Source organism: Lonchura striata, chromosome 1 (genome assembly GCF_050655825.1).
Source record: "Lonchura striata isolate lonStrDom1 chromosome 1, ASM5065582v1, whole genome shotgun sequence".
Taxonomy (NCBI): Eukaryota; Metazoa; Chordata; class Aves; order Passeriformes; family Estrildidae; genus Lonchura; species Lonchura striata.
Window position 1 is genome coordinate 113,190,625 of NC_140703.1, and position 19,730 is coordinate 113,210,354.

Consider the following 19,730-nt stretch of genomic DNA (forward strand, 5'->3'; position numbering starts at 1 on the left):
GCAACTAGATTTTAAAAAGGGCTTTCTTGTGTTTCTGGGGAATTGCTCCTATACCAGTGTCAAGGAACACAGGCAAAAACATTTTACACACCCAGTTTTGAAAGCAGCTAGTCACCATGGCACTGGGACAAGGCTACATTAATAAATCAACCTACTGGGTGTCCTTCCACACACCAAAGCTGCAGGCAGTCAGCCAGGTTCAGCTGCAATAGCTAATTTTTGGGGGTAAAATTTTTGACCCAAGGGTATTTTGGGCTTGCAGGAAGTGTCCATTTGCCCACCTAATGAGCTGGGGTCAACCCTTTCACTTCCTTTACTGCAGGAAAAAGTACATTTTAAAGGGATGTAACTTTGCACAGGGTCAATACATAACCTGAACACAGATTGTGGCTGTTCTAGTATGTGCTGCTTTATGAAACACAGCTTTGACAAATATCTCACAGAAATTAACATTTTTAGGGAGACTACTTGTCCTACAATAGACCTTGAAAGGTGATACAATATCAAAGCAATAATTCAAGTCTTTGCAAAATCACCAGGATTAAATTATTTTCTTCCAAAAAAATCTACTAATAGCCCCTGAAGGGGCAGGTTATCAGAGATCACCATTTAAATGTCAACATCTGACAGTAATCACAGATTTTAAGATCCTGTCCTGAAAAAAAACTGCTCTACTGCTGTGTCAGCAGGGTCTCAGCAGCTTTCCACCTTCCCTGTCACTGTTTGTAGGACAGACTACAAAAAAAGGCAAAAAGTGGAAAGCTTGCTGATATACTTAACATTTTCATACCCACTTATTGGATAAAATTTAAAGATGTTCAGATTAAAGGCAGCCTAGGATGACCCCTAGGACATCAAAGACGAGATTTCCATGAACCCCATAAAGGAGGTCCTTCAAGCACAATAAGGACATAATTCCCCTTCTACATTTAAGGAAGGAGAAGACAGGTAAGTATTTCTAGAGTCCCACAAAGGTTTATTTATGATTCAATCCCTGCTACAATGATTACCATCAGATACAGCATACATGAGGCAGCAGAAGCAACAAGCTCAAATGCTGATTTCATTCCTAAACTAAAATTCTCCCAGTGGGAGACATCTGACCCCTCTCCCAGCAGTTCATGCAGCTCTGTGAAAAGAACAGGATTTGCACACCCGTATTTTTTTCCCCCCTCCCAAAAGCATATTGCTGCAGACAAAACACAAATACAGAAACATGGGGGAAGATTTCTTTCTTACCACCACCACTGGGGACCACTTCTGGCACCTGGCAACACTCAGAGCAACAGCAGAATCCCCATCTCCTCCCTCCAGGGAAGTACCACTGCTTATGTCTCAAGAGATTTGCTTTCTCATTTGCCTATAAGCAAAAAAGACATTCTCCAGTGAATGAAGGTAAAAATATTTTGTTTAGAAGCAAAATGCAATGCAAACAAGCAACTGACAACCCAGGTAATGAATAACTCAAACACTTCTTAGTAAAATTATGAGTCTTTTTCCTTTCTCTGAAGAAAAAAAAAGCCCTACTTGATCCTTCTTCACATATATATTACTATACTCAGCTCCACAGGTACCAACTACTATTGCTTTCAGAGGGACTAACTGGCACATATCTATGAAATTAAAAGCAAGTGTTCTAAATTTACCACTAATAGTGAAATTGCAGCTTCTATTCAGACAGGAGCAAGGGCTTGCATACATAAGAACTAGCCTACTTTTCTTGGCTTTACTAATCAGCATAACAAAAGGTTATTTTATTTCTCTTACCTCCAAACCCTGTCTTGAGAGAAATTACTGAAAATGAAGCAGAAGCAATTATCTGCTCTCAGAACACACACTTAATCCCTATATTTTATTAAGAGTGTTTTTATGATCCTCAAGCAATTAAGCTAATCATTATTTAATTTTAGATTACTGAACTGGAGATTTACTTCAGACACAAGCTCACTTTCCACATAATTTAGTCTCAGTAATTAGAGATGTACTTTACCGAAAGGTGGCTTGTTTAAAGCATGTTATCTAATTTCACAAGCCTCACACCATGAAAGTTTCATGAAATCTACAACCCAAACTTCAAAAATGAGAAAAGCCCCGAAGACACTCAGATTTACCAGAGTGCAAACTTGCTTTTCCTTGAAAAAAAAAAAAAGAAAAAAAAAATACTCTTTAAACATGTGCCCAGCAAGTTAATATATCACAAAAGCTAGCACAAAGCATTTCTATAACCCACCACTCTTTTAGCAACTGGTTAGAACAAAGAGTGCTCCTCTCCAACGGATCACTTCATTTATAACTTATTTTAACCAGGATGCAGAGTCTGCAAATATAAATGTTTGATCAGGACACCCAGCATGTACCTGCCAGAGGTTGTAACCAGTGATGAAACATTCAGACACTAAAAGAATTCTGTGACAATGTTATCAGAGGAACAGAAATAGGGACCAGGCAGGTGGGTTAATACACTACCTACTGACCCTGGACATGATGCCACTGGAACACTGCTTAATTCCAACCTACTTCAGACAAAACTCTGTTGTAGGAACCAAAGTGTACCAGGAAACACCCATTATTACCCTGACACTCCTACCCACCCAGCTCAGCTTTAGTTCTGCAGACAGTTAATGCCAGTCCATCCAGGCTGGGACATTGTCCAAGGCCAGGTTTATGTCAAAACACATTTTCTGGCTTTTGGAAGGGCATCACCTCACACCACTGCCACTAAAGAGAAGGAAAACATGACCAGGCAAACATCTGAAAAACACACACTGCTTTTTGCAACTTTTTGCCTTCTAATCCACCCAACAAAACCAACACATGCCTTTGCTCAACACTCAATTAAAAGTCAACTATACTTAAATCTTTAAAAATGCAGAAGATGCAGATTGATTTCAAGATTTTAGTGCCAGTACTTTCACAAACCAGTTTGACTTGCCACATGTAAGAAAGGCTACAGAACTCATCAACAGCATGTGAGATTTCAGCAAAGACTGACAAAGAAGAATCAGAACATGAAGCTACAAGAAGATCATAACAAGACAGGTTGGTTATTGGGAATGTGTTTAAAATAAATACAAGTCTCAGCTATCTGGATATTCAACAAACATACTTTTCCATGTGACATCACATTAAAAGTGTAAACTTGGAGACAGAGGAATTGTGACAGCACTAGATTATGTCCAAAAGTGATGGTGCCTGAAAGCACAGAAAGAAAAATCTGCAATCTTTTTGGAAGTAACTGATGAAAAGACAAACCCCAACAATCAGTCTTCTGGTCCATTTTTAACTGATTAATGGCTTGCATACAAAAAAAAAGAGTAATTATGGCAGCTGGTGACAAAGCTGGGAAGCAATCTGAACATGAAGGTGCACTGAGGTGTGAACACTACAGGCACCATGGCCATGAAGAATGGAGCCACAGGATTGGGATGCAATTGCTCCTCATAAGACAGAAAAGACAACCACAAGGAAGGAAAATAAACCACTTCAGGCAAAAAAAGGCTGCTGAAACCAGAACAGACAGGTATCAGCTTGTCAAGAGTAAATTCAGGCTTGAATCCTTGAGAACAGCAAATCTCTGGGAGAAGTTTTTGGGAACAGTAAACCTACATGCTTAAGGAAGCCCTATTATGACACATTAGCAGCTTTCTTTAACTCCAACTGTTTTTGTAGCTGTTCCATCTAAATATTCATCAAAGGGTCTATGAAAGCATCACCAAAAGCAGGTGGTTCAGTTGTCAGTGCTGATGGGGGAAGGTGATGCTGTGACTTACAGAGCTGGGGGGAAGCTAGCTTACAGGCTAAAGTATAAAAAAATTACCATAACATTCCTGTATACCTGTATGACAAATACTGCTAAATTTAAAATAACAACATTAGCCATTTTGTTTTCATTAAAATCCACACATGCAACTGTGGCAATAAAAAGTGTTCATTAAAAAAGCTCAGCAAGTCACCAGCAGTATCTCATCCTGCTTCCCATTATCCCACAACAAAGGGATCCCTAAAACCAGTGCAACACAAGTTGAGCTGCTCCTTGGAACAAGAACATTTCCTGGTCTTGAAGCACTTCTTGAAAACTCCTTCCATGGGCTATCAAAAGGATCTTTGCCTTTTGCATTGCCTGTGTACAGCAACTCTTATGCAGACATTTTAGTTTAACTGATAAAACTGAGGTCAAAGTTCCCAGAATGAAAGAGTACAAGTGGTAAGAGAATAATTTCTAGTTCAAGACTGAACAACAGTAGTGTTATGCAAGAGAGCAGAATCTGAAAGCAAGCTTTGATCTGGCATTGTTTATTGTACTGGTGCCTGCTAAGAGGTACCTGAGCTCCAAAGAATGAGAGAAGGTCTTCTCATTTGAGATCCTCATCTTTCTCACTTGGGAAAAAATGTATTGAAATATATATATATAAAACATCATGTACTGGACACTGCAAGCTGTATCAAATTGCTTTTCTGATGTCTTCTAAAATGGAACAAACACATTTAGCAGTACATTGAAGATGAGGGTCACATTTAAACATACACACACAAGTATTTTTCCATTTCAAAACAGTCCTGCAATTAAATATAAATGTGCATGCACTTAAACACAGTTTCCTTCTTGCACAATACCTTGTACTGAATTCAATATAACCTTCAAATCCGTGTTTCCATTAGCTACTTTGTGATACCACAGCTTTGAAAATATTCTCAGTGCTCCAACAATCAAGGCATAGAAGACTTAAAAGTGGCCATTCAAAACTCTATCTTCAGCATCATCTCACAAGAAGAACATTGCATTCCTTTTTATTTCCTCCACCCCTTCTTTCCTAATTCTTAAATAATTTATTAAAACTACTGAAAGTATTTTCTGGTCAGCTTTCTTCCTCACTATAGGAAGCATCAATATCCTTAAATCCCTAGTTCCCCTGGTTCCACAGCTTGGTTCCCTCTCTAAAGGTCATCTTCTATATAATAACCTGATACTGATGGACTAATGTCAGGGGAAAAAGGGGCAGAAATTATAATGTATTTTTAATAACAAGCTGAGTTTCTCCCTAGATAGAAAAGCTGATTTCATGGCATGTCCTTCTTTCAATGTCTTATGGAATCATCCATCACTGACAGAATGACTTCAAGAAATTCCTTCCTGCTACCATCCTACAACTATGACCACCTCTCAGAAAGAGAGCCTCTAAAAACAAAACACTGCCCTAATGAGAACTGGAAATTATTGACTTGAAGGTGCTTTCAAAAAAAATAAGTCTTCACTCACAGCAGGAAAACCAGAGAGGATGTTAGTAAGTTATGATGGGTTTACAACAAGCAATCAGAAGTGGTTTCCTTCTAACTAACTGACCTGTGAACCTTCTTGGCACAGCTGTCAGGGGTGGTGTAGAGAGGAAAAAGAACTGGAATCCTGACTGACACAGAAATGACAGAGCAAATACCAGCCACTGCATTGACTGTAAATCCTTTAGTAAGGAAGTAAGCCAAACTACTGACCTAGATGGACCAATGACAGACAAATTCTCTCCTTTCCAAGATGGAAATTAGACTTCTTCAGCAAACAAAGCTATTCATTTTCCACTGCAACTTACAACAAAACCCTTCTTTGAGCTTCTCTCAAAGACAAGCAAAAATGAAATGGGTGAATGTATCTGTGGCCTCATAATTCCACAAAGTTCTGTGTTCACTCATCAGGAGAACTTGAGCACCAGCAGCCCACCAGTTTCATCTAACTCTGTCCCTAACCATGTGGAGCCAGGGTTCTGATGGATGAACATCCTGGATCAGGTTCAGCTGTGGCAGCCTAAAACATTGCTGCCCCCTCTTGTCCATCCCAGCCTTCTGCCAGGGATCACTGCTCCATAGCACCCACCTCAGCTGCAACAATCCACAGCACAGTGTCACTGTAGACCCCTGATGAAGGTGGGCTCTTATCATTACTCATTTTTTATAGGAAAACTGCTCTGTAATTTCCCAGCTGTGAACTGCAGGGGCTGAAGCAGCTGTATTCTAAATGCAGGCGAACCCAATGGGAAGAAATGATGATGTCTGACTCAGTTCAGAAGGCTGAATTATTTCTTTACTATAACTGTGCTAAAATACATTAATATACTATATAAAAAGGAAGATACTAAAACTACATACTACTTTCTCTAACTGCCCCCAACTCATGGCCCTCTCCCAAGAGTCCAGCCACAGGTGGGTTGGATTGGCTCAAACAATCCTCACCAGAATCCAATCAAGCAATCACTCCAGGTAAACAATTCTCCAAACACATTCCATACAGGAAAAACAAGGAGCAGAAATAGAAATTGTTTTCTCTTTCACTTCTCTCTGTGCACCTCTATGAAAAATCCTTAGAGAGGGAGAGAACTGTGCTTGCCACACAGCTGCACATGGTTCTTTCTTCAGTGGGTGGCAACACCTGGAGGAGGTGATGGCTGAGGTCATTGCACCAGGTTTGATACAACTCTGGTCCAACTTGAAGAGGCTCAATTATTCTTGGTGAAAGAGTGTAGCTCTCCTCTTGCTAGAGCCCAGAATCAGGGTAAGTCCTTGGCAGGTTAACTCAGTAGTGCTGGAAAACTTTCATCTCACTCCCAGTTTCCAATGGGAGAGAATTTCAAATACAGGACAGGAAAGCACAGCCATGTGACAATGAAGCTGGGAAACACACAGCTGCCCTAAACAACTATGACAGAACATCCTTGAACCAAGTGTGCCCTGTTCTGGGAAATCTAATCCCAGTTTCAGTCCAGACAGATTTACACCCAAGAGTAAATTCTTACAGCCTTGCAGTTTCTTACAGCCTGGTTACCTCTGAGGTTTCCCCATGACTTATCCCTGATTAAAGGCCTACATGAAAAACAGCATGAGAGAGTAAGAGGGGAATTTGAGCAGGCTTAACCAAGGTTTCTGCATTTCCTTGTGTTTGGGAATGCTTGGGATTTAGATGGGTTTATTAATGAAATTTAAATAGTGAGTAAATCTTGAATGTTGATGCAAGCTCATCCATAAGTGTTGCCTAAATTGACTTAATTGACTTCTGGGAAGAAGTAGGCTCTAAGAATGGACCTAATTTATTTTTGCAAATGACCATTAATTGTAGCTTTTTTTTTTTCTTTATTGCAATATATAATATAAGTCTGTCATGTTCAGAGTAATCCCAAGAATTGCTTTTTTCTTTTAAACACTGGAATACTCTTTTCTTTAGAATAAGCCCATTATAGAAAATGTTTATGGCAATAGCAGAACACAGAGCTATGTAAAGCACAGCCTTCCACAGAAACAAGGAGAGGTGCTGTAATCAGCACTGAAATGCTACTGAGAGAGACCTGAGTGGAGTGAGTGTGGGACACAAACACAGGAGTGATCTGCAGAACAAGATCTTACTCATTTCTCTCCTCTTTCACTTTTTCTTAAATAACAAACAAACAAAATCAGTTGCAAACATCATTCTGGCTTCCATCATTTCCTCTAGCTGACCAGCACATCCCTTTCACCACAGTGGTCCTCTGCCACCTTCATTTTGTGCCCTGCCTCAAACCCTGGGGCTGAGGGTCCCTGAGCTGCCCCCAGGTGCTGCATCAGCTTTTCTCCTAATCCTGTGACGTTTTCTTTGGTGTGCAATAGATTTACAGGTAGCTTTTAGAGCTGTAGGTCTTTAAGTGGACTTCAGTCAGGGAAAAAAAAATCCTAGACACAATTCTTCATAATTACTCAGTAACAAGAAACTGTTACAACTGTGAAAATTAATTGATCATTAATTTTCATGCTCTGATCTTCCACAAGCAGACTTTCCAGTTACTCCAAAATAGTAATTTCCTTAGGAACTCCCAGGCAAAGGTAACAGGAAGGAGCTGTCTCATGGGATTTGAGACCTGCAGCAAATCTTTGGCAGAAATATCTTTCCTTTACCAGCTTTGAATCTGTAAGGTTCCAAAATGAAAATGTGTAGGTGACGTGTCAGTGACATCAGGATTAAAACTCTCAGCCACCTGTGTGTGCCAGCATGCCAGACTTGCATCACCTTGAGCTCACCCACATCCTTTCCCAGCCTACCTTAAGGCCCCTTTAGCAAGAGATTGTCACCAGGGTCACAACTCAAGGAGGCTGGGCTAAAAATATCCCCCAGCACTGTCCCTGGTCTGCCTCACTGTCATCCACCTCACCCTGGACATCATCCAAGAGACACTCACATCCCAGCACTGGGCACAAGCCCGTGTGAAGCTCAGTGACCCTCCTCCTCAGGAGCTACTTTACTCCCCCTGGTTAGATTAAACTATCAGTATTTGTTTATTCACTACTCATAATTCAAGTTCAAGTGAAATTAAAAGGCTCTAGAATGGCAATCTAGTTAAGAACTTTAATGAAGTGCACTTTAGATATAAAATCTATTATAAAGCACTTAAATTAATGAAGGTAGCTCCCTGTCCTTAGCATTCTGCACTGAGGTATAAGGTAAAAGTCTTTTAAAGAAACCTTTAAAATTCTGAACTGCTGCAGGTAAGATCTAAAGAGGCAACAGTGAAACAAGCTGCATTTGCTATCATATCCCATTGCAGGACAAAACAAGGAAAAAAACCAGTTTAATACACCTTTATCCTGAGAAAAAAAATACTATTCTTTGTTATGGGTAAAGTAATTTCATAGTGAATGAGATGATAATTTTGAATGCATCACCTCTTCAGGCTCTCAGAAAAATTATACAATGCATACTATAGATATTCATACTCATACCAGAGAACAGTGTCTAACAACAAAATAATGATAAAAAATTCAAAATACAAACTTCAGTAAAGCTAACAGTGGAGGTGGAGAAGGCCTAGCTCATCTTTTGCAGGAGGACCTGTACACTGGAGTTTTAAACTGCCTTTTTTCCCGTTGTTTACACAAGGGAAGTTTTTTAATATCATCTTAATAGCATTTTTAATTAACCAGAAATACACATAAACAATAGATTTCTAGAAGCCTGATGAGGCTTGAAATCTAAAATAACAATGTAATTAATTCCTATGAGGAAGCATTATCTTTACACTGCCCTTCCTTGGTCAAACAGAACCGGAGAGTAAATTTGGTTAAAAGCAGGGAGAGGGGAGGGAAAGAAACCAAGTCAAACAGAAGAGCACACATCTGAGGAGACAAAAATACTTGTGATCAAAGGGTGACACAGGGTGTTTTATTAATCTTGCAGAGCCCAGGGAGCAGCCCTGCCAAGGGTCTGTCCACGCTCCTCCCCGTGGCCTCACCACTCCACCTGTGACAGGCAGAGAAATCCTCACCAGACCACTCTGCCCGGCCAGCCAGGGCTGGCACAGACCCCAGCTCACCCCAGCACAGCCTGACTGAAGCAGGTGATGGCTATTTTTATGTCTAAACTGCAGTTTGCACCTGCCCTGTTCTCAAGTTCAAAGGGAGAAGCAGGCACAGCAGCCCTTGGGGAAAGGCAGAGGGATGTGCTGCTGGCTCAGCCGGGGAGGAAGGCTGGCTGTGGATGAGCAGGTCATGTCCCTGGAATGGGCTGCAGGAATGGGCTGCTCCAAGCATCATAAACCAGCATCTGTCTGATGCTGCACATCCTGGGAGATGCCCAAAAGGCCTGAGCCCTCATCCCCCCTGCACCACACCACCCACCCCTGGCAGCACCAGGCCATGGGGGTGATCCCGAACTTTGTGGATACTGAAATGTCTGCACAGTTTGTAAATAAAGGAGCCTGGCACTGAATGCATACATTTCAAATGGCACTGAAGTAATAATCTAATCTTAGACTGATTTACAAGTGTTAACTGATTCACCAGCTCACGCTCAACTACACATCACAAAGTTCCCTCTTTGGAACAGAATCAAGTGGCCAGGTATGTGCAAGGAATCGTGTCCAAAGCAGTTCATCTGCAAAGTGAGAATTACTTGAAAATCCACATCAAGTAAGTCATCCTCCTGCTACGAAAATCTCAGGTTCTAGGATTAGAGACCTTTTAGAAGATTATTCATTCCCTCATCTCACAGTTAAAAGGATGACAGAATTACTATATCCCAGACTGTAACTGAAGCCATTCAGTGAAAGCAGCTTTCCTATCAAGGGACCATCTTTTCAGTGAGATCAGTTACATATCTCAGGGTTTGATTGAAGTATTTAGTATCCTTTTTTTCCCCCATAAACACAAGAGCTGAGCAGCCTTCTAATCTTTGAGATCATAAATGCCCAGCTTCTACAGCTGCAGTAATTAAACTAACTTCTCATTCCATTACCCACATCAAGTCTCTTCCTCAGCATCTGCTCTATCCCCACACTGCACTCTTCAGTCAATCCAAGATAAGCTATTTTCTAAGATCAGCTGACTTGTCTGTCCCTGAAGACATCACTGGAGCCAAAAGGATTCTGAGCAGATATGATGCATCTTGCTAAATATCCAAAAGGTCTCTTTTAAAGGAAAAAAAAAAAAAAGTAGACGTCAATGCAAGTCGTTATTTTTAGCATCTGAGTTGTTCTATATTTATTCCTTTATGTCTTTCTAAAAGAAGCACAATCTCTGATGAAGCATTACCATAAAATACACCCTACTGGGAACTCTGCTTTATGACTCCTGGCTACTGAGCACTGCAACAAGTACATCACACCACACAAGTTTAAGGCTGCACACAGAACAATGCTTCCTCAGTTCCAAAGAAGTGCTTAAAACAACCCAAACCCAAAAACCAACCCAACCCATCCAAAACACAGAAAGCAAACTCCTCAGTATAATCTGTCATTCTGATTAGATGCTCTCTTCAGACTCAAGCTTAAAAACTGCCACTTTTAAGTATTTCTAATTGTCTAACCCCACAAAACAAACCCCTCAAGACACCTTGTGAGTTACCTGTTAAAAACAACACAAACCACAACCCCAAACTCCAGGACACACCATACTTCAACAAACCCTTAAAAGTTAGCAGGAACAGCAGCAGCTCAGCTCATACAAATACTCAAACTATAAAAGACTACTTAATTTCTTCCTTATCCTTTTCCCTTATAGCTTTTACCTCCTTGCCTGAAGACTCCTGGCCCTCTACCTCCAATATATTTATCTCAATAACTTTGTACCTCTGATCTTATGCAAATTAGCTGAAGATTTATTTTCAAGGACAGGATACAGTTAATCAAAGGTGTAGTGTGGCTTATTTGTGTGGAAAGTGCTATCTCAAATGAACAGGAAAAGCAAAACTGTGTCAGGGAAGCTTCTGCTAGTTGCAGTAAACTTTCACAAAAAAAAGAAAATAGTTTAACACAGGGTCTTACATCAACAAAATGGGAAGAAAACTTGCATTTTGAAGCTAACAGTATTTTAATTTGCTGCTCTAGAAAGCTGTTATCTAGCCACAACTATTTTAGATTTTGGCATTATGCTAGATATCTCAACACACCAATTGAAACAGCAGAAGTTGGGATGGGGTGGGTAAAGACAATACATACGTGTGTGTGTTAACTTGAAATCTCTCTCTCCTCTGACCTTAAAGAACTCTATTTTCCTTCCAGGTACTCCCTACCTATAAGACAGACATGTCCCATCACTCAGCTGTGCTCTTTTAAGTATTTTACCAACTGGCATTACGTACACATTGACAGCTCTCTGATCCCAGGGTAAACAACAGATGGTTGAGGGACTCCAGAGTATGAAACCATGCTCAGCACACAGCCTGGTATCAGATAAATAGGTTTGGTCAGTGGCAGGTTATTACCACCTTCATGTAGTGCACATCACCCAAGTCAGAGATTTTCCACAGGGTAAAGTGTGGATCTTCAAAAAATAATACACTTTGGAAGTTAAAAACATACATGCCCTAATTACCTCAGTCTCAGACTGACCTTTGTATATTTGTCTACAAGGACCTTGCACTACAGAACTGCTGCATTATGGAAGCCAGAATGACTCCAGGTTAATTTTAAAACAAGCTGTTCTGGAAGGTTTTAACTGAGCAAACCCGCCTAACTCCATCTTGTTGTGAAATATTTTCCCTACTGATTAAAATGTTTCCCGTGCAGCTGTGATTTCATTTTAGTCTTGTGCAGAAAACTGAAGACAAGAAAACATCTAGTTTGAATTCAAGGACCCTCTTCTCATAGCAACATAAAATTCACCAAAAAAGGCAATTCTCTCGCTGTTGCTCCTTCTCTACTAAGAAGAAAAAAAGTTTCTTTATCACTGTAAAGTACCCCAAAGCAAGAAAGTAGAAGCATGCAAAACTTCAGAGAGGATAAAAAGCATCAGATTTCTCACTAATTATTAAAAACCAACAACAAAACACATGCACTAAACAAAATGAAGTTAGTTTTGCTTAAGGAAAATTTATCTGTGACAGAAGGAGCACATCTGATTTATTCTTATTTCCTAGATTAAAAGCTATTTAGTTCACATGAAAATTCTGAGGCAGTTTGTCTATCATTTATGAATTAGATAATCCCTTTTTCAAAATGGATTAAATTCCAGAATAAGCACGTCAAGGGAAGTTTGTTCAGAAACCTGCACTGTGAATGAAATGGGGTTTGCCTTTTGGCAATCCTCACTTTTCCTCTATTACTTAATGCCCAGACTTAGCTGTTCTGTGGATTTTTTTAGTATTTGGGTGTCAAACTGACCACATACAACCTGTGCACTGAAAGGCCAACACACAGCCAGGTGTAAGCCATGTGTAATTACAGCTGCTCACACATCCTGCTCTCTGATGTTCTCCTCTGAGCAGATATCCCCCAGATCCCAGCTGGCTCCTCAACACAGGCCACAAACACAAAGCTCCCAAGGACACAAAAAACCAAGGGGGTCACTCCCTGGACCAGTCATGAGCACACAAGGGACAAAAGTAACTTCTTTTAGAGGAATTAAGACTGCAACATGACCTCTGGCACCTGCCCCTGGTATAAGAAAGTGGAAAAAGCAACATGGGAAGTCCAGCAAGAACACATCCAAGTCCCATACACAGCCAGCATCAAAGGCAGTAGCTAAACAGAGGGCTAAGTAGCTCCCTTTGCACTTTTATAAGTAATGGACTTTTATATTTGATATTAAGAACCATTTCTGCAGCTCTCAATCCTTTGTGATCTGCTTTGCCTTCCACTGAGGCCCCTCCAGCCTCTTGTGCCACTGTTCTTTAGTATTTGCCCTCCCTTCCGTCCTCTTCCTCATCATTGCTGCACACCACCACTATTTCCAGATTTATTTTGTATCATTCTGCTTCAAAATATCCTTTCCCAAGACAAAGCTCAATCCCCTTTATGAGCAGAGAAGCATGGTCTGCTGGTTTATACTGCCTTCCAAATAAGCCTGGCCTAAATCCCCCATGGGCACACTTGGGATTTGGGACACCTGGGTGGTTTGTTATATTCACTAGTTTTCCTAATCCTAAAAACCCTAAGCAACACTGCCTTCCCTCAGAAACTCCTTCCCTTGAGAAGGCAACAGCTAACAGAGGTTTTGCTAAATTTGCTTCCCTTCCCCAGCCCAGCAAAGCAGACACCACTCCAAGTGCAGTCTCAATGCCCTGAAGCCCACTCCCCTTGAGTCTCCTCAAGGAAGGTGACAGGAGTCAGAGACACAAACCTGGAAATGAGGAAGATCCAAAGGGTTGGAGGTCCAGCAAAAATGCTGTATAGGATAATCAAAAGGGACAAAAGGGTGGTTGAAGTGAGTGTGCACACACAGGCATGAAAACATAGGGAGGGCAGGTTAAGTAGATTCAGGATCCATCTCTTGCCTTTTATTCATCAGTGCTCACTCATTAATAAGTCTGGCACAAAGTTTTGTTCCCCTATGTCCATTCCAAAACACTGATCACAACAGTTTTCCTCTGTGACAAGGGTCTTAGATGAGACCCATGCTGGGTATTTTAACTTCTTGGAGCAAATGTGCAAGGCTGAAATTACCTCCTCAGTGTCACAGCAGTCACACAGGGCCCTGCACATATTTGCACCCAGCATTTTGTGCAAGCAGAACCAGGCAAAAGGTGATACTCCATCAGGCAAGCCATGAGGTCCTGGCCTGGAAATACCTTTCCATGGCCTGCAGTCAGCAGGACTAGCAAAGAACTGCCCCCACTGTTTATTTGACAGCGGTGCTGGTCAAGGCACCAGGCTGGAATCAATACTGCTCATGCTGCCTGGGGATCCACAGAAGGCAAAGGCCCAGGTTACCTTGTTGATAACTCCCACCACATGGAGGTAAAAGGTCTGGAAGACATCCTTGGAAACCTTGACCACAACTACACCTACCCCACATCAGCTTACAGCTTTTGGGGGACTGAGGTTCATAAGACTTTACAAGTGACAGTCACTCTCCTGAGCAAGGCCTGAGCTCCTGAAATTCCATTCAAGCACACCACAGGGTGGAAGAAGGCTTTGACTTCTTCTCACAGCAAAACTCCATGCCTGCTCCTTATCATTTCACATACTGAGAGGAACAGCATCCAACTGGATCAAGCTTCTTCACTGGGCCAGAGAGAAAGCAGCTGCAAAACTTGAGAGAAAGCTGCTTTTCTGTCTTCCCCAAACAACAGGATATGCAGAAAGGTGAGACCCTGGTCTTTTGGGTGTACTTCTGGAGAGCTGATGGTGAAAAACAGCCCCTGATACCACCCTCATCTCAGAAATCAAGCAAGGATTCAGGCAGCAGGTTCCAGAGGTCACTCAAGTGAGCAGGAAGAGAAATAAAGTTTGTTCCCAGAAGAGGCTTAGAGACACCACTGTCAGGGAAATGACACTCTAGCTTCATCCCTGTGAAACAGGGATGAGGATAATTTGACATTTCCTGGAGCAACAGTCCAAGAACAGATATCCAGGGGATGGGGTTCCTCCAGAGAGCTTGGCAGCACATGCACAGGAAGGATGGACAGTCGAGGGAGTGGGATAACTCAAATGTAAAGAACATGAAAATGGTAAAACAAGTAAAACTGAAACCTGCTCTCCTGGCCTGCTCATACTGCACACTGCACATGGGATCAAAGCAGATACATCTACTCAGCTCCCCTGGCAAAGGTATCCTCTCCTGTGTGGAGAAAAATCCACAGAGAACAGCTCCAAAATCCCAGCCAAGGCCAGCACTGGCACTGAGGAGAGGACCGCTGCTAAAAAACATTATGAGAATTATGTGCCATACTGCAGTACAGTTCTCTTACTTGGGGGTTTGTCTTTATAAACTTTTGCTTCAGATGGACAGGTAAATTTTCAGGGTTTTTTTTTTTTTTTGCAATCTTCCTTACAATATGTACCTTTCTCACTGAGGTTATAATCCCCACAGCTATTAGAAAAAAAACAAGGATTTGCATGCCTATGTGAACTACTGATAAAGACAGAAAAGCACACCACATTGTCCTTTGATTTCCAGTTTGAGCAATATCCTGAGTCTGAACATTTCACATGGGTGTATTTTCCCCCCTTCCTCCTCCAAACGTGACATTCAAACCTCCAGGGGTTATCAAACACAGTATTAACCAGCCTCTCAGCATATGAATCCCACAGGCTCAGGGAAAATTACTGTAGAAGCCTGTTTCTTCTTCAGTGGACTCTGTGCTGATTCACAAGGCACATGAAGAGCTCAAGGCAAAGGCAGGACTGCATTTGGCATGCACCCTGCCAGGCAATGCAGCCACTGCTAATTGAACTTCTACTCTTGAGCTTGACCAGTGCTGCTACAAGAAAGGCCAGAAGGCCAAATTTGATCAAAAACAAGTTAGAGGGTAACCTAACAGGGTCTAAGCTGAGTGGATGACAAGGGGCCAGTCCTTACAATCATTTCTTTTTACTTTTTTTTTTTTTTTTACAGAGTTGTTTTCTTGTGTCCCAGAGCAACCAGAGCACTGCAGCAAGTAACACCACCAAGTGCTTCATTGAACCACTGCTTTCCAAACATCTCCCTTCCACAGCTTGCCATGAAGCACCACCAGCTCCCACTGCTTCAGACATGCTCTGAAGATGTCTCCTACCCTGACCCTCCCTATCTTCACTATTCTGGATGAGTACCTGTAACCTACAGAAAGGAGATACTACAGGAGAGAGGCAAGTTTTCCTTACATCCAGGCTCATCCTGACACAAGCAATGTGAGGAGCAATATTTTAACCCAAGTGTGTGTGGGAAATCCCAAATCTTTACGAACATATTAGAGACTGAAATAATTTTTCAGTAATCTGTTGTTCTGTTTCTTTGCTTTCTCTGCTCCTGCTCTATATATAATAGATGCTAGCCTATTCTCCAGCCATAAGCACTGAGCCACTGAAATATGAGAGAAAGTAGATTTTTCATGCACTCACATTATCAGCACCTAGATGTAAATCCTCAGTGTTGGCTCCCCAGCTGCAAAACAAAAGGAGTATATCTCTTTATCAGTCAGTTCACTTCTCTTACAGGGGTTGGACAACAGAGAACAGGCAAACTGGGGGGACAGGGATGAAAAGAATAAAAAAGGTCAGGATAGGGAACAGACTAAGCAGATCTGGCATCTGCCTGCAAAAAGGGACAGAAACAGTTCTACTTCCAAATAGGATAACAGGAGCTTCAGAAACATGCAGGATAAATCCCTACCAGAGCTGTACACTCTACCTAGTGCCATCCATTCCTGTTCATGCCTGGACAATACTCTGAAAAATGGGGAAAAGACTAATTTGAGCACAACTCTTCATTGGGCTGATGAATCAGCTCTCCAGTGTGCATTCTCCTTAGGGAGAACAGGGAGAATTGGCAGAGGACAGCACTTCAGAAGATAGCAAAACAAGGAAACAGCTGCTGAATTTGATGCAGAAGCAGCCCACCATGTGGGGAACATTTTGGTGCAGTGCTCTTGGCCAAAATCCTCATCCCCAGCCAAGCACATCCTCCAGCATGAAAGGAACAAGCACATTCCCTTAGGAAATTCACAGGCGTTCCAACTCCAAAATGCTGGCACAGCAAAACCCAAGGCTCTTGGTACTGCACATGCAAGTTATAACAAGACAGAAAATACTCTGTAACACATGACAAATATCAAGGGAAACACATATCCATGAATCTATGCTTGAAAGGACTGCAGTTGTGTGCACCCAAAAGCGATGAGCTTGTCACATGCCCACAGCTGTATTTCATGAAAGCTGTACAAGATTGAGGATAGTTTTCACAGCACCTTGAGGTCCACTGGCCTTAAGTCTGTACTGTTAACTTCACTCACTAACCTTTCATAAGATTAAATGCCAAATGAACTTCAAATCTTCCCCATAATATTATTTTCTAAAACCCTTAAAAAATCCTCAGAATAAAACAAGAGTACAAAGGGCATACTCTGTATGTCCTCACTTCCATAGTCAAAAACATCTTCAGGAGAGGTTCCGACAGGTAAGGGATGCAGAGTCAGCAGTTCAATTTCCTCCTCTCCATGCAAAGGCAAAAACCATCCCTGGAAGTGTTCAAGGCCAGGTTGGATGGGACCCTGACCAACCTGATCTAGTGGAAGGTGTCCCTGTCCATGGTAGGGGTGTAGCAATGAGATGATCTTCAAGGTCCCCTTCCAACCCCTCCCATTCCATGATGCTATTGATGATTCTATAAAGCATGTAACAAAAAATTACAACTGCAAATGTACATGTGCTCCAAGGGCTCTTCACACAATTCAATCTGTTCCACCAAGCAATTTTTATACTTTGAGGAACAGAAGTGGGTTTATATTCCTGTGCCAGACTGACTAGTCCTCTCCTTTTTCTTGGAAGTAAAAAAACCCTTCTCTCAATTCTGTTAGCACAGAGATAAGGATCTAACTTCAGAGAACTGCAAGTAACTCGACCTTTTAATTTTTCCTAATGCTTCACATGTGTCCCATCAGTAGCAGACTAACGTTTTCCTTATTTGTTTTTCTCCTGCACAGAAGAAAAGAGCTTTCAGTCTGTGTGAAAGACGATGCCTTGGGCACTCCCCATGGGCCTCTTATTGTTCACTGTAACTTATTTCTCCTGCTGGAAACTGGAGACTCATTCACCAGATTTCTCTGGTGACAGGTATAATAAGAGACAAGCAGATAACTTCTATGGCATCTCTGGACACCTGCTCTGAAAGGGTTTTCTGTTCCTGCACACTGTTACTTGAACACATGTTTGACCTTTCCAAGGCAAGCACCAGTTTTCCACAGAAAAGCCTTGGTCTGACTGCCAAACTGCAGGGTGGTAAAAAACCACTTGTTGTCCTCAAATATCTTCCAGCACTACCTTCATGAATTGAGAAACCAACATCCTCAAGGACTTATTTCCAGACCTGCAAAACACAGGGTAAAGCAAACAGGGCCTTGCTGTTGTAATACAAATACAACTATGACACTGCCTATCAGGATTGTAAAAATAGAGTCCAGTGAAGGAGTCCTGCTGGATTTTTTCATGAGGTTTTTTTCCATGTGACCAAAAGGTCTACTTTCCCCCACAAAAGCCTTGACAAGAACCTGGAAAAGCAAAGCAGCAGATTTTTTTTTAATTCTAAATGCTGACCCACTGAAAACTAAGGGAGGGCTCTACATACACAGCAAATTCCTGAGCCTGGTGAGACTCAGGACTTGAGATGATTGCTTCCTGAACAGTCAGCCTGAAGAGTAGAACCATGCTAATAACAGTCTTATAGTTCTCACTCAGTGGCTTTCAAACCAGTCAGCAATTCTACCCAAAAGGTGTAAAAATTAGGTCCTGAAGAAATGGTGAAGAGGAAAACATGCATAGGAGGTCTGGGGACAGTTCTTGAGCAAGGGGAAGAAGAGCAGATAAAGGAAACTCCATCGGAGAGGCAGGAGAATCAACATGAGTGAACAAAGATGCTGAATGAAACTAAAAAACAAAAAGGTCACAAGCCACATACTTCAGCAAAGACCAGCATCCCCTGGCACAAATTCCTGAGGGCCAGGATAGTCTTTGTAACCACACATTTTTTAAATCAAGTTTGGAAGCTTTCCTTGGTGGGAAATTACAGTTTGCACACAGATTTATGAGACATGGGTTTATACCTGGGGTAATTCCTACACCCTCTAATTTTGGCTTGTGACTTGAGAAGCCAAGGGGTAGCTCTGCAAATGGATCAGGGAATGAAAAACAGGAGGGAAAAGAAAGTAAGAGAAAGTACAGAAAAAGATACAGAGGGAAACAAAAAAACCATACTGATAATGAGGAAGAATGAGTAAAAGCAGCCTAAAAAGATACAGTAAAAGTTTGTATGCAGTAATGGATTTCTTTTAGTAGAAGATGTGTGGGAGAAAATAAATGGAATAAGAGAAAACAAGTCTGTGCAGGAAACAGTTCTGAGACTGGAGCAGGGCAAGCAGGGCCCATGAGAGAAAAGACTACAACTTTATTTGCTTTTTCTCATAGATCACTTAGTATTTCAAGGATGACTTTTCCAAGCACAAAATTTCCTGTACCAGAGACAGGGTCCAGCTGGCCATGCAACACACTGACCAGTGTTGAGCTGAGCAGCCACTGCACAATGCCACATGACAATAAGACAGAAAAACCCTACATATTCACCCACACTCACCCTGACTATTCCAGGTGCCAAATCCTTAGTGATCCCTTGTTCCAAGCAAAATGTGGGAGCAGATGCTCTTTTAAACTCACTTTATTCCTCTCCATGCTGCCCTGATCAATACAGCTGTTGTTCATTTGCTTTTTTTAAGCTCCATGACAAGGGAAAGCAACGAAACTTTACCTGGACACCAGCTCTGGGGGGGGATCAGATGTGTGCAGGCATTGTGATCTATGCAGAGGGAAAGGGGACAC

General features: G+C 41.7%; 1 protein-coding gene across 10 annotated transcripts in view; it reads right to left on the reverse strand.

The window, feature by feature from the left end:
* Positions 1-19,730, reverse strand: part of AGPAT3 (1-acylglycerol-3-phosphate O-acyltransferase 3) — an 85,681-nt gene that overhangs the window by 46,346 nt on the left and 19,605 nt on the right. For 5 of the 10 annotated variants that reach the window (XM_021540017.3, XM_021540020.3, XM_085586369.1 and 2 more), the window contains one exon: positions 1,240-1,360. The exons of 3 other annotated variants lie outside the window; for them this stretch is intronic. The gene's annotated coding sequence lies outside the window, so the exon portion shown is untranslated. Of the gene's footprint in view, positions 1-1,239; positions 1,361-16,265; positions 16,309-19,730 lie in introns of all 10 variants that reach the window. 2 more of the 10 variants (XM_085586363.1, XM_021540018.3) reach the window with 1 other exon arrangement.